The 15,200-nt window shown below is 41.9% G+C and overlaps 3 non-coding genes across 3 annotated transcripts; all 3 read right to left on the reverse strand.

Annotated features, from left to right (window-relative positions):
* Positions 1 to 4,763: 4,763 nt before the first annotated feature.
* Positions 4,764 to 4,851, reverse strand: trnap-ugg (transfer RNA proline (anticodon UGG)). Its single transcript is given in 2 exon segments — positions 4,764 to 4,799; positions 4,816 to 4,851. It is a non-coding gene; the product is annotated as a tRNA-Pro (tRNA).
* A 3,042-nt stretch (positions 4,852 to 7,893) lies between these two features.
* Positions 7,894 to 7,981, reverse strand: trnap-ugg (transfer RNA proline (anticodon UGG)). The gene is given in 2 exon segments: positions 7,894 to 7,929; positions 7,946 to 7,981. It is a non-coding gene; the product is annotated as a tRNA-Pro (tRNA).
* A 6,158-nt stretch (positions 7,982 to 14,139) lies between these two features.
* Positions 14,140 to 14,227, reverse strand: trnap-ugg (transfer RNA proline (anticodon UGG)). Its single transcript is given in 2 exon segments — positions 14,140 to 14,175; positions 14,192 to 14,227. It is a non-coding gene; the product is annotated as a tRNA-Pro (tRNA).
* Positions 14,228 to 15,200: the final 973 nt, after the last annotated feature.

Genomic DNA, 15,200 nt, shown 5'->3' on the forward strand with positions numbered 1-15,200 from the left:
TAGTGAGTTCTACATTCTCAATCTCTGATACACAAGTTTCTTGTGAATTCTTTATTGGATTTGTTGGTGACGATCTTATATTGATACCCTCCAGTGACGGTCCTCCCCACATGTGGAAACTCTCTCTCTGTGCATTTAACGTATCAAACACTTTCATGTCTAGCAGACCTCTATTAGGTCACTCTCAGACTTCTCTTCTCAAGTGAAAAGAGACGCGGCCTGTTCATCCTTTCCTAATATATATTTCCTCGCATTTCATGTATACTCCTTGTAAATCCTCTCTTTAACCTCTCCAGTTCCATTACATCAATTTTGTAAATTATATGGCGACCAGATTTGCACAAAGTACGCCAAATGTTGTCTATCTGTAGAGGATTCTGTAATGACTGGGAATGAACCCGGCGTCGCCAGGCTGTCTGATCAGTGTAAAAGGCTTCATTCCATGAGGTAGTTTAGAGCATTCCTGAAGGCATTTTGCTTGCAGAATCTGATTCTACATTTTGAACTTTGTCAATCTGGGTGCACGGGCAGGACTTTGAAGGTGAGGGGGACATTCTAGCAGAGTATTTCTGGTTGGAGACTAACAGCACCAGGTTGAATGGCTGAGTTGTCTTAGACAGTAGACGGGACGTTATGGCGATGGCCGCCTAAACCGTTGTGCTCATTTATTGTAAATTTTGATGCTGATGAATCTTCCCAGAATTTGACTGAAACTTACATACAATAGGCATTGAATCCCAATCTCCTTAAAACCACTGGTCTCTGTCCAAGCATTGTTCAGGTCTTGTTAAAATGAACACTGACTATTGGAATTCTTCATTTCTTGAATGAAGGTGGAACAGAGATCCGGATCGGAGATGGAACTTTTCCTCACTTCTTCCTTCAGATCATTCGTCTGGAGTGAACTGACAAAGATTTTTTAAGAAATGACATTCAAAGAGAAAACGTGCACGACTGTTCTCTTTACCATAGGACCTGCCCGTGCACCCGGAGCAACAATGTGAAAAACTGGCAGTCAGCTTCTGTGAGCAAAATTAATTTCGCTAAGTCCGTTATGTAAGGTCAGAGACTGTTAGAAATGTTCGGGTAAAAACAGTTCCTTTCCACGTTGAAAGCCACTGGGCAAACCGACCTCAACAGACTCGAAACCGCAATGTTATGTTCCATGAGGAGAGGTTGAGTATACTCGGCCTATATTCTACAGAGTTTAGAAGAATAGGAGGTGATTGCATTGCGGAGCAGGCTGGAAGGGCAGAATCGCCGACCCTTTCTACTAATGCTTATTTTCTTATGTTCGTCGCATGCCTTGCGGGTGCCCCCAGATCGGCAATATGGAAAACGCAGAATCAGTCTCAGTAAGCAGGCGTTTCCATAATTTCAGTTGAGTAACTGTCAGAATTGGTCGCTTTTTGGGGAGAGTCGGAACACAGAAGAATAAGTTTTGCCCGGTGAGTTAAACAACCGGAGCACAACCCGAACCTGCAATCTTTTGACAACATCACGATTAAAACTGAACGCGGATGCCTTATCCATTCGGCAATGTGTCCACAGCTGGTCACTTTATTGTGGAGAGAATTGGGAGCTTTTTCAGGGCTTCAGCTATGATTAGAGAAAGGGTTTTACTCAAATATAAATACATTTTGAATTATTCAACAGACGCGCTGTCAACTGGGTTCACTCCTACGCAAGGAAACCCATTTCGCTTTCAAATATATCACCTTACAAATTCGGTCTTCACAGCTGTAATCAGACTAATATTAAGCAGACACACGCACAGAATGATCCTAGACAGACAGCACATCCCTTTTATACTGACAAAGAATGAACTGAACTGACAGCATATCCATTTAAAGAGACACAGAATGATCCGGAACTGACAGCACAGACATATTTAAACACATATTGGTCTACTTTGCTCAATCCTAAAATTCCCCCATCATCATATGCAGCCCCTCGGAATTGAGGAGGAGTTGCTTCCACTCCCAAAGTGAGTAATTTCATGGCTGAACAGTCCGATGCGAAATCCACAGACTCTGTCACAGGTGGGACAGACATTCGACGGGGGAAGGGGTCGGTTGGGCTGGATTGCCGCGCGCTCCTTCCGCTGCGTGTGCCTGGGCTCTTCATGTGGCTTGCATCAAGCCTCAAAGAGCTCAACGCCCTCCCGGTGATGAAAATGTGCCATTAGCTTCTTAAAGCACACAGCCTTCCTTTACTTCAGGTGAGTGACTGTCCGAGATGGTTGGTTTTGAGGCAGAATCAAAACAAAGAATATAAAATTTCACAAAGCGCGATAACTGACCACTGCCAGACTCGAACCTGCAATCATCTGATAAGATCACAGTTACAATCGAAATCAGACACCTTATCCTTTAGGCCACGCGGCCGCTATCGTCGGTGCATAATTTGTTGTTTTTTATATTGAGAGCAAATTTGGGACAAGGGTTACATCAAGGAGTGGATATCGGAAAACATGAGCATATTTTGAGTAATGAACAGATGCGCTGCGATATGGATGTACACGGACACAGGCAAAGTCAATGTATCTTGAAACACAACAGTTTAACAATTCGGTTATCACAGCTGATAATCACACTCCTTTTTAAATGTACAGGATGATCCGGATAATGAGAAAATACGTTTTAAAGGGGCAATTGATGAACCGGAACTGAAAACCATCCCGTTGAAACAGACACCGAATGATCCTGGACAGGAAGCACATCCCTCTTACACAGCTGTAGAATTGCCCTTCACGGACAGCAGTTCCCTTTCAGAAGAATAAATTGGAATTTCTATCATTCCTGAATGCAATTGTGTTGTGCGTGAATGAGCGCGGTTCTCATGAGCACGCGGGACTGGGACGGTTGTTGAAGCCACAGGTGATAGACAAGCAGGAAAGAGGGAGGGAAATAAAACCAACCCAGACAAAAAGACAATTTAAAACATATATATATATTTATTATAATAAGAAAATAAATAAATTTACAATTTTATTGCAAAAAATTGAATTTGATTTGATTGAAATAAATAAATAATTGTTTCTTAATCTATATATTTTTGATTGAACGAAGTCTGTGCGACTGCATGAAATGCACTGGAAATCAGGGTGTGCAGTCAGTAAATTCCCAAACACAGTAAGCCCATGGTGTAAGACAAGCCACGAGGGAAGATGTGGGCAACAAAGGCCATCTTTTAAAGTCGCGAGTGCTTTTCTGCAGGATCAGACAGAAGCTGCGTGTGCTGTGAAAGAGGTCAAATGTAATAGAGCCAATGCAGGCAGAACAGAAAAGCACATTTATTGTGAAAGTTAAAAAGTAGGGAATGTATGTAAATATATGCATATATAAATATTGATACAGAAATTTATATAAACAAAGTCAGTCAGTCAGTCATGTCTTGTCTTGTCTTGATTTGATTTGTATTTGAAAATAAGGGGGAAGGAGCTCATCATGTCACACAGCCCATCCGCAAGCTCTCGCTAAAATCGCTATGTTTCTAACTTATATAATTTGCCTTCTTTCACATGTGGAATAGCAAAATCCCACTGCAGACTCTTCTCCTGTCAGTCAGTCCCTGAATGCGTGTTGAATCAAATCAGTGTGGCTTCAAGTTGCATGTAATGCATTTTTCCTCCCATGACATGAAATGCACAGTAAGATCGCGCAGAACGTTTCCACGCACTCTCTCACTTACACAAACACACCAACAAACTAAAAATTCTGCACTCTCCAAAGGCAGATTTTGAAATTTGAAATTTGAAATCCGAGACAGATAGCACATTCCTTTTAAACAGATAGATAATGATCCGATACTGATAGCACACCATTTTGGAGAGACAGAGAATGACCCCGGGCAGACCAGCACATCACCTTAAAAGGGATACAGAAACACAATGAACAAAAACAAAGCATTCTGTAAAACTCAGCAGGCCGTGAACATTCTGTGGATGAATTTCCCGGGCTCACGTTCAGTCAGATGATCATTCCGATATTTTAAGAAAAATGTAAAGTTTACAGATTTTTCCTGGAAAATAGCGCCTTGAAAAATAGGCAGCGAGGAAGGACAAAAGGGAATGCCTGTGATACAGTGGAGCGTAGGAGTGATTGAATAATAAATGGCACAATGCAAAAAGATGAAGTGAGTGGTAAGCGGGCAATAAAGTAACAAAGGATGGACCAGAGGAGGTGTTAGTGTGAACAGCAGAACCATAACAGACAATGGGAGCGGTGCTTATGATCCGATACGTTGAACCGAATGTTGAGGCCAGAACACTATAACCTGCCTGGAATGTAGGGTTTGAATGCCTTTTAATTAGACCAGGCAGCTTGGCCACCCCGGATTGATTTCCTGCACGGTTTAAATTCGGCAGCCAAGGCCAGCTTCTCACATCTTTTCAGCGCGAGAGAAACAGGATGCACTCATATTCAGGGCAGAGTCTGTTTCACGTTGAATTTGAGATTGACGTTGAATGTATGCTTATCCCGATGGAGGTGAGCTCATGCGTGCAGAAAGGAAGATACACTGATCAAGTATTTGCCGGAATCAAAACGGGGTTTATGTTGTCCAATGAGACACAGAGCCGAGCACATCTGAGAAACATGAACTTTACTCAGTTCGGTGAGTTTCACTTTGCTCCTGGGAATCTCCAGGATTTTTGTACGCTGTGTGAACAACGGAGTGCAATCACACGTTTTAATTTGAAACATGTCAGTTTTCTCACATGTCGACCGGCTGAGAAGTCGTTTTTTGACAAAAGGTTGGCAGGGCTCGTCCGGGATTTGAACCCGGGAGCTCTCGCATTTCAATTATTATAATCCCAAAGCGAGAATCATACCCCTAGACCAACGAGCCGCCGACAGTGAGGAGCGTAGCTCTCAGTTTATGACGTTAGTTTGCTATTCGGCCCATCGTGCCTGTGCTGACTCTCAGAGACCGATTTCATGAGTCCCCCTCTCCATCGTTCTGCTAATGTTTTCCCTTTGATGAAGTGATTATTTTTTGTGACATTACTTCATCAACGAGCTGCATCCTTTTCAGTAAAAGGTGAATTTGGCAATGAGGATAAATGTGATTGAATAAAAAAACTAGGGGAAAATGTTTAACACAATAACGACGAAGCTGGGGGCATACTGGATCAGCAGTCCATTGCTTCAACCTGTCAGTCACCTTGTCTCCAATTGACTGCAAAGTCAGACATCCATCCCCTACTTTTTGCATTCAAACAGAAATAATATGCACGAAAATCTACTTCACCACTTGTTTTGCCCGTGCAACCAGATCGACAGTGATGAAAATGTGCCATTAGCTTCTTAAAGCACACAGCCTTCCTTTACTTCAGGTGAGTGACTGTCCGAGATGGTTGGTTTTGAGGCAGAATCAAAACAAAGAATATAAAATTTCACAAAGCGCTATAGCTGACCATTGCCGGACTCGAACCTGCAATCATCTGATAAGATCACAGTTACAATCGAAATCAGACACCTTATACTTTAAGCCACGCGGTCGCTACCGTCGGTGCATAATTAGTTGTTTTTTATATTGAGAGCAAATTTGGGACAAGGGTTACATCAAGGAGTGGATATCGGAAAACATGAGCATATTTTGAGTAATGAACAGATGCGCTGCGATATGGATGTACACGGACACAGGCAAAGTCAATGTATCTTGAAACACAACAGTTTAACAATTCGGTTATCACAGCTGATAATCACACTCCTTTTTAAATGTACAGGATGATCCGGATAATGAGAAAATACGTTTTAAAGGGGCAATTGATGAACCGGAACTGACAACCATCCCGTTGAAACAGACACCGAATGATCCTGGACAGGAAGCACATCCCTCTTACACAGCTGTAGAATTGCCCTTCACGGACAGCAGTTCCCTTTCAGAAGAATAAATTGGAATTTCTATCATTCCTGAATGCAATTGTGTTGTGCGTGAATGAGCGCGGTTCGCATGAGCACGCGGGACTGGGACGGTTGTTGAAGCCACAGGTGATAGACAAGCAGGAAAGAGGGAGGGAAATAAAACCAACCCAGACAAAAAGACAATTTAAAACATATATATATTTATTATAATAAGAAAATAAATAAATTTACAATTTTATTGCAAAAAATTGAATTTGATTTGATTGAAATTAATAAATAATTGTTTCTTAATCTATATATTTTTGATTGAACGAAGTCTGTGCGACTGCATGAAATGCACTGGAAATCAGGGTGTGCAGTCAGTAAATTCCCAAACACAGTAAGCCCATGGTGTAAGACAAGCCACGAGGGAAGATGTGGGCAACAAAGGCCATCTTTTAAAGTCGCGAGTGCTTTTCTGCAGGATCAGACAGAAGCTGCATGTGCTGTGAAAGAGGTCAAATGTAATAGAGCCAATGCAGGCAGAACAGAAAAGCACATTTATTGTGAAAGTTAAAAAGTAGGGAATGTATGTAAATATATGCATGTATAAATATTGATACAGAAATTTATATAAACAAAGTCAGTCAGTCAGTCATGTCTTGTCTTGTCTTGATTTGATTTGTATTTGAAAATAAGGGGGAAGGAGCTCATCATGTCACACAGCCCATCCGCAAGCTCTCGCTAAAATCGCTATGTTTCTAACTTATATAATTTGCCTTCTTTCATAGGTGGAATAGCAAAATCCCACAGCAGACTCTTCTCCTGTCAGTCAGTCCCTGAATGCGTGTTGAATCAAATCAGTGTGGCTTCAAGTTGCATGTAATGCATTTTTCCTCCCATGACATGAAATGCACAGTAAGATCGCGCAGAACGTTTCCACGCACTCTCTCACTTACACAAACACACCAACAAACTAAAAATTCTGCACTCTCCAAAGGCAGTTTTTGAAATTTGAAATTTGAAATCCGAGACAGACAGCACATTCCTTTTAAACAGATAGATAATGATCCGATACTGATAGCACACCATTTTGGAGAGACAGAGAATGACCCCGGGCAGACCAGCACATCACCTTAAAAGGGATACAGAAACACAATGAACAAAAACAAAGCATTCTGTAAAACTCACCAGGCCGTGAACATTCTGTGGATGAATTTCCCGGGCTCACGTTCAGTCAGATGATCATTCCGATATTTTAAGAAAAATGTAAAGTTTACAGATTTTTCCTGGAAAATAGCGCCTGGAAAAATAGGCAGCGAGGAAGGACAAAAGGGAATGCCTGTGATACAGTGGAGCGTGGGAGTGATTGAATAATAAATGGCACAATGCAAAAAGGCAAAGTGAGTGGTAAGCGGGCAATAAAGTAACAAAGGATGGACCAGAGGAGGTGTTAGTGTGAACAGCAGAACCATTAGCAGACAATAGAAGCGGTGCTTATGATCCGATACGTTGAACCGAATGTTGAGGCCAGAACACTATAACCTGCCTGGAAAGTAGGGTTTGAACGCCTTTTAATTAGACCAGGCAGCTTGGCCACCCCGGATCGATTTCCTGCACGGTTTAAATTCGGCAGCCAAGGGACTAAATCCAAAGCCAGCTTCTCACATCTTTTCAGCGCGAGAGAAACAGGACGCACTCATATTCAGGGCAGAGTCTGTTTCACGTTGAATTTGAGATTGACGTTGAATGTATGCTTATCCCTATGGAGGTGAGCTCATGCGTGCAGAAAGGAAGATACACTGATCAAGTATTTGCCGGAATCAAAACGGGGTTTATGTTGTCCAATGAGACGCAGAGCCGAGCACATCTGAGAAACATGAACTTTACTCAGTTCGGTGAGTTTCACTTTGCTCCTGGGAATCTCCAGGATTTTTGGACGCTGTGTGAACAACGGAGTGCAATCACACGTTTTAATTTGAAACATGTCAGTTTTCTCACATGTCGACCGGCTGAGAAGTCGTTTTTTGACAAAAGGTTGGCAGGGCTCGTCCGGGATTTGAACCCGGGAGCTCTCGCATTTCAATTATTATAATCCCAAAGCGAGAATCATACCCCTAGACCAACGAGCCGCCGACAGTGAGGAGCGTAGCTCTCAGTTTATGACGTTAGTTTGCTATTCGGCCCATCGTGCCTGTGCTGACTCTCAGAGACCGATTTCATGAGTCCCCCTCTCCATCGTTCTGCTAATGTTTTCCCTTTGATGAAGTGATTATTTTTTGTGACATTACTTCATCAACGAGCTGCATCCTTTTCAGTAAAAGGTGAATTTGGCAATGAGGATAAATGTGATTGAATAAAAAAATTAGGGGAAAATGTTTAACACAATAACGACGAAGCTGGGGGCATACTGGATCAGCAGTCCATTGCTTCAACCTGTCAGTCACCTTGTCTCCAATTGACTGCAAAGTCAGACATCCATCCCCTACTTTTTGCATTCAAACAGAAATAATATGCACGAAAATCTACTTCACCACTTGTTTTGCCCGTGCAACCAGATCGACAGTGATGAAAATGTGCCATTAGCTTCTTAAAGCACACAGCCTTCCTTTACTTCAGGTGAGTGACTGTCCGAGATGGTTGGTTTTGAGGCAGAATCAAAACAAAGAATATAAAATTTCACAAAGCGCTATAGCTGACCATTGCCGGACTCGAACCTGCAATCATCTGATAAGATCACAGTTACAATCGAAATCAGACACCTTATCCTTTAGGCCACGCGGCCGCTACCGTCGGTGCATAATTTGTTGTTTTTTATATTGAGAGCAAATTTGGGACAAGGGTTACATCAAGGAGTGGATATCGGAAAACATGAGCATATTTTGAGTAATGAACAGATGCGCTGCGATATGGATGTACACGGACACAGGCAAAGTCAATGTATCTTGAAACACAACAGTTTAACAATTCGGTTATCACAGCTGATAATCACACTCCTTTTTAAATGTACAGGATGATCCGGATAATGAGAAAATACGTTTTAAAGGGGCAATTGATGAACCGGAACTGACAACCATCCCGTTGAAACAGACACCGAATGATCCTGGACAGGAAGCACATCCCTCTTACACAGCTGTAGAATTGCCCTTCACGGACAGCAGTTCCCTTTCAGAAGAATAAATTGGAATTTCTATCATTCCTGAATGCAATTGTGTTGTGCGTGAATGAGCGCGGTTCTCATGAGCACGCGGGACTGGGACGGTTGTTGAAGCCACATTTAATAGACAAGCAGGAAAGAGGGAGGGAAATAAAACCAACCCAGACAAAAAGACAATTTAAAACATATATATATTTATTATAATAAGAAAATAAATAAATTTACAATTTTATTGCAAAAAATTGAATTTGATTTGATTGAAATAAATAAATAATTGTTTCTTAATCTATATATTTTTGATTGAACGAAGTCTGTGCGACTGCATGAAATGCACTGGAAATCAGGGTGTGCAGTCAGTAAATTCCAAAACACAGTAAGCCCATGGTGTAAGACAAGCCACGAAGGAAGATGTGGGAAACAAAGGCCATCTTTTAAAGTCGCGAGTGCTTTTCTGCACGATCAGACAGAAGCTGCGTGTGCTGTGAAAGAGGTCAAATGTAATAGAGCCAATGCAGGCAGAACAGAAAAGCACATTTATTGTGAAAGTTAAAAAGTAGGGAATGTATGTAAATATATGCATATATAAATATTGATACAGAAATTTATATAAACAAAGTCAGTCAGTCAGTCATGTCTTGTCTTGTCTTGATTTGATTTGTATTTGAAAATAAGGGGGAATGAGCTCATCATGTCACACAGCCCATCCGCAAGCTCTCGCTAAAATCGCTATGTTTCTAACTTATATAATTTGCATTCTTTCACATGTGGAATAGCAAAATCCCACAGCAGACTCTTCTCCTGTCAGTCAGTCCCTGAATGCGTGTTGAATCAAATCAGTGTGGCTTCAAGTTGCATGTAATGCATTTTTCCTCACATGACATGAAATGCACAGTAAGATCGCGCAGAACGTTTCCACGCACTCTCTCACTTACACAAACACACCAACAAACTAAAAATTCTGCACTCTCCAAAGGCAGTTTTTGAAATTTGAAATTTGAAATCCGAGACAGACAGCACATTCCTTTTAAACAGATAGATAATGATCCGATACTGATAGCACACCATTTTGGAGAGACAGAGAATGACCCCGGGCAGACCAGCATATCACCTTAAAAGGGATACAGAAACACAATGAACAAAAACAAAGCATTCTGTAAAACTCAGCAGGCCGTGAACATTCTGTGGATGAATTTCCCGGGCTCACGTTCAGTCAGATGATCATTCCGATATTTTAAGAAAAATGTAAAGTTTACAGATTTTTCCTGGAAAATAGCGCCTGGAAAAATAGGCAGCGAGGAAGGACAAAATGGAATGCCTGTGATACAGTGGAGCGTAGGAGTGATTGAATAATAAATGGCACAATGCAAAAAGGCAAAGTGAGTGGTAAGCGGGCAATAAAGTAACAAAGGATGGACCAGAGGAGGTGTTAGTGTGAACAGCAGAACCATTAGCAGACAATGGGAGCTGTGCTTATGATCCGATACGTTGAACCGAATGTTGAGGCCAGAACACTATAACCTGCCTGGAATGTAGGGTTTGAATGCCTTTTAATTAGACCAGGCAGCTTGGCCACCCCGGATTGATTTCCTGCACGGTTTAAATTCGGCAGCCAAGGCCAGCTTCTCACATCTTTTCAGCGCGAGAGAAACAGGACGCACTCATATTCAGGGCAGAGTCTGTTTCACGTTGAATTTGAGATTGACGTTGAATGTATGCTTATCCCTATGGAGGTGAGCTCATGCGTGCAGAAAGGAAGATACACTGATCAAGTATTTGCCGGTATCAAAACGGGGTTTATGTTGTCCAATGAGACGCAGAGCCGAGCACATCTGAGAAACATGAACTTTACTCAGTTCGGTGAGTTTCACTTTGCTCCTGGGAATCTCCAGGATTTTTGGACGCTGTGTGAACAACGGAGTGCAATCACACGTTTTAATTTGAAACAAGTCAGTTTTCTCACATGTCGACCGGCTGAGACGTCGTTTTTTGACAAAAGGTTGGCAGGGCTCATCCGGGATTTGAACCCGTGACCTCTCGCATTTCAATTATTATAATCCCAAAGCGAGAATCATACCCCTAGACCAACGAGCCGCCGACAGTGAGGAACGTAGCTCTCAGTTTCTGACGTTAGTTTGCTATTCGGCCCATCGTGCCTGTGCTGACTCTCAGAGACCGATTTCATGAGTCCCCCTCTCCATCGTCCTGCTAATGTTTTCCCTTTGATGAAGTGATTATTTTTTGTGACATTACTTCACCAACGAGCTGCATCCTTTTCAGTAAAAGGTGAATTTGGCAATGAGGATAAATGTGATTGAATAAAAAAACTGGGGGAAAATGTTTAACACAATAACGACGAAGCTGGGGGCATACTGGATCAGCAGTCCATTGCTTCAACCTGTCAGTCACCTTGTCTCCTATTGACTGCAAAGTCAGACATCCATCCCCTACTTTTTGCATTCAAACAGAAATAATATGCACGAAAATCTACTTCACCACTTGTTTTGCCCGTGCAACCAGATCGACAGTGATGAAAATGTGCCATTAGCTTCTTAAAGCACACAGCCTTCCTTTACTTCAGGTGAGTGACTGTCCGAGATGGTTGGTTTTGAGGCAGAATCAAAACAAAGAATATAAAATTTCACAAAGCGCGATAGCTGACCACTGCCGGACTCGAACCTGCAATCATCTGATAAGATCACAGTTACAATCGAAATCAGACACCTTATCCTTTAGGCCACGCGGCCGCTACCGTCGGTGCATAATTTGTTGTTTTTTATATTGAGAGCAAATTTTGGACAAGGGTTACATCAAGGAGTGGATATCGGAAAACATGAGCATATTTTGAGTAATGAACAGATGCGCTGCGATATGGATGTACACGGACACAGGCAAAGTCAATGTATCTTGAAACACAACAGTTTAACAATTCGGTTATCACAGCTGATAATCACACTCCTTTTTAAATGTACAGGATGATCCGGATAATGAGAAAATACGTTTTAAAGGGGCAATTGATGAACCGGAACTGACAACCATCCCGTTGAAACAGACACCGAATGATCCTGGACAGGAAGCACATCCCTCTTACACAGCTGTAGAATTGCCCTTCACGGACAGCAGTTCCCTTTCAGAAGAATAAATTGGAATTTCTATCATTCCTGAATGCAATTGTGTTGTGCGTGAATGAGCGCGGTTCTCATGAGCACGCGGGACTGGGACGGTTGTTGAAGCCACATTTAATAGACAAGCAGGAAAGAGGGAGGGAAATAAAACCAACCCAGACAAAAAGACAATTTAAAACATATATATATTTATTATAATAAGAAAATAAATAAATTTACAATTTTATTGCAAAAAATTGAATTTGATTTGATTGAAATAAATAAATAATTGTTTCTTAATCTATATATTTTTGATTGAACGAAGTCTGTGCGACTGCATGAAATGCACTGGAAATCAGGGTGTGCAGTCAGTAAATTCCCAAACACAGTAAGCCCATGGTGTAAGACAAGCCACGAGGGAAGATGTGGGCAACAAAGGCCATCTTTTAAAGTCGCGAGTGCTTTTCTGCAGGATCAGACAGAAGCTGCGTGTGCTGTGAAAGAGGTCAAATGTAATAGAGTCAATGCAGGCAGAACAGAAAAGCACATTTATTGTGAAAGTTAAAAAGTAGGGAATGTATGTAAATATATGCATATATAAATATTGATACAGAAATTTATATAAACAAAGTCAGTCAGTCAGTCATGTCTTGTCTTGTCTTGATTTGATTTGTATTTGAAAATAAGAGGGAAGGAGCTCATCATGTCACACAGCCCATCCGCAAGCTCTCGCTAAAATCGCTATGTTTCTAACTTATATAATTTGCCTTCTTTCACATGTGGAATAGCAAAATCCCACAGCAGACTCTTCTCCTGTCAGTCAGTCCCTGAATGCGTGTTGAATCAAATCAGTGTGGCTTCAAGTTGCATGTAATGCATTTTTCCTCACATGACATGAAATGCACAGTAAGATCGCGCAGAACGTTTCCGCGCACTCTCTCACTTACACAAACACACCAACAAACTAAAAATTCTGCACTCTCCAAAGGCAGTTTTTGAAATTTGAAATTTGAAATCCGGGACAGACAGCACATTCCTTTTAAACAGATAGATAATGATCCGATACTGATAGCACACCATTTTGGAGAGACAGAGAATGACCCCGGGCAGACCAGCACATCACCTTAAAAGGGATACAGAAACACAATGAACAAAAACAAAGCATTCTGTAAAACTCAGCAGGCCGTGAACATTCTGTGGATGAATTTCCCGGGCTCACGTTCAGTCAGATGATCATTCCGATATTTTAAGAAAAATGTAAAGTTTACAGATTTTTCCTGGAAAATAGCGCCTGGAAAAATAGGCAGCGAGGAAGGACAAAAGGGAATGCCTGTGATACAGTGGAGCGTAGGAGTGATTGAACAATAAATGGCACAATGCAAAAAGGCAAAGTGAGTGGTAAGCGGGCAATAAAGTAACAAAGGATGGACCAGAGGAGGTGTTCGTGTGAACAGCAGAACCATTAGCAGACAATGGGAGCGGTGCTTATGATCCGATACGTTGAACCGAATGTTGAGGCCAGAACACTATAACCTGCCTGGAATCTAGGGTTTGAACGCCTTTTAATTAGACCAGGCAGCTTGGCCACCCCGGATCGATTTCCTGCACGGTTTAAATTCGGCAGCCAAGGGACTAAATCCAAAGCCAGCTTCTCACATCTTTTCAGCGCGAGAGAAACAGGACGCACTCATATTCAGGGCAGAGTCTGTTTCACGTTGAATTTGAGATTGACGTTGAATGTATGCTTATCCCGATGGAGGTGAGCTCATGCGTGCAGAAAGGAAGATACACTGATCAAGTATTTGCCGGAATCAAAACGGGGTTTATGTTGTCCAATGAGACGCAGAGCCGAGCACATCTGAGAAACATGAACTTTACTCAGTTCGGTGAGTTTCACTTTGCGCCTGGGAATCTCCAGGATTTTTGTACGCTGTGTGAACAACGGAGTGCAATCACACGTTTTAATTTGAAACATGTCAGTTTTCTCACATGTCGACCGGCTGAGAAGTCGTTTTTTGACAAAAGGTTGGCAGGGCTCGTCCGGGATTTGAACCCGGGACCTCTCGCATTTCAATTATTATAATCCCAAAGCGAGAATCATACCCCTAGACCAACGAGCCGCCGACAGTGAGGAGCGTAGCTCTCAGTTTCTGATGTTAGTTTGCTATTCGGCCCTTCGTGCCTGTGCTGACTCTCAGAGACCGATTTCATGAGTCCCCCTCTCCATCGTTCTGCTAATGTTTTCCCTTTGATGAAGTGATTATTTTTTGTGACATTACTTCATCAACGAGCTGCATCCTTTTCAGTAAAAGGTGAATTTGGCAATGAGGATAAATGTGATTGAATAAAAAAACTAGGGGAAAATGTTTAACACAATAACGACGAAGCTGGGGGCATACTGGATCAGCAGTCCATTGCTTCAACCTGTCAGTCACCTTGTCTCCTATTGACTGCAAAGTCAGACATCCATCCCCTACTTTTTGCATTCAAACAGAAATAATATGCACGAAAATCTACTTCACCACTTGTTTTGCCCGTGCAACCAGATCGACAGTGATGAAAATGTGCCATTAGCTTCTTAAAGCACACAGCCTTCCTTTACTTCAGGTGAGTGACTGTCCGAGATGGTTGGTTTTGAGGCAGAATCAAAACAAAGAATATAAAATTTCACAAAGCGCGATAGCTGACCACTGCCGGACTCGAACCTACAATCATCTGATAAGATCACAGTTACAATCGAAATCAGACACCTTATCCTTTAGGCCACGCGGCCGCTACCGTCGGTGCATAATTTGTTGTTTTTTATATTGAGAGCAAATTTGGGACAAGGGTTACATCAAGGAGTGGATATCGGAAAACATGAGCATATTTTGAGTAATGAACAGATGCGCTGCGATATGGATGTACACGGACACAGGCAAAGTCAATCTATCTTGAAACACAACAGTTTAACAATTCGGTTATCACAGCTGATAATCACACTCCTTTTTAAATGTACAGGATGATCCGGATAATGAGAAAATACGTTTTAAAGGCACAATTGATGAACCGGAACTGACAACCATCCCGTTGAAACTGACACCGAATGATCCT

The sequence above is a fragment of the Pristiophorus japonicus genome, unplaced genomic scaffold (genome assembly GCF_044704955.1).
Source record: "Pristiophorus japonicus isolate sPriJap1 unplaced genomic scaffold, sPriJap1.hap1 HAP1_SCAFFOLD_312, whole genome shotgun sequence".
Classification (NCBI taxonomy): domain Eukaryota; kingdom Metazoa; phylum Chordata; class Chondrichthyes; family Pristiophoridae; genus Pristiophorus; species Pristiophorus japonicus.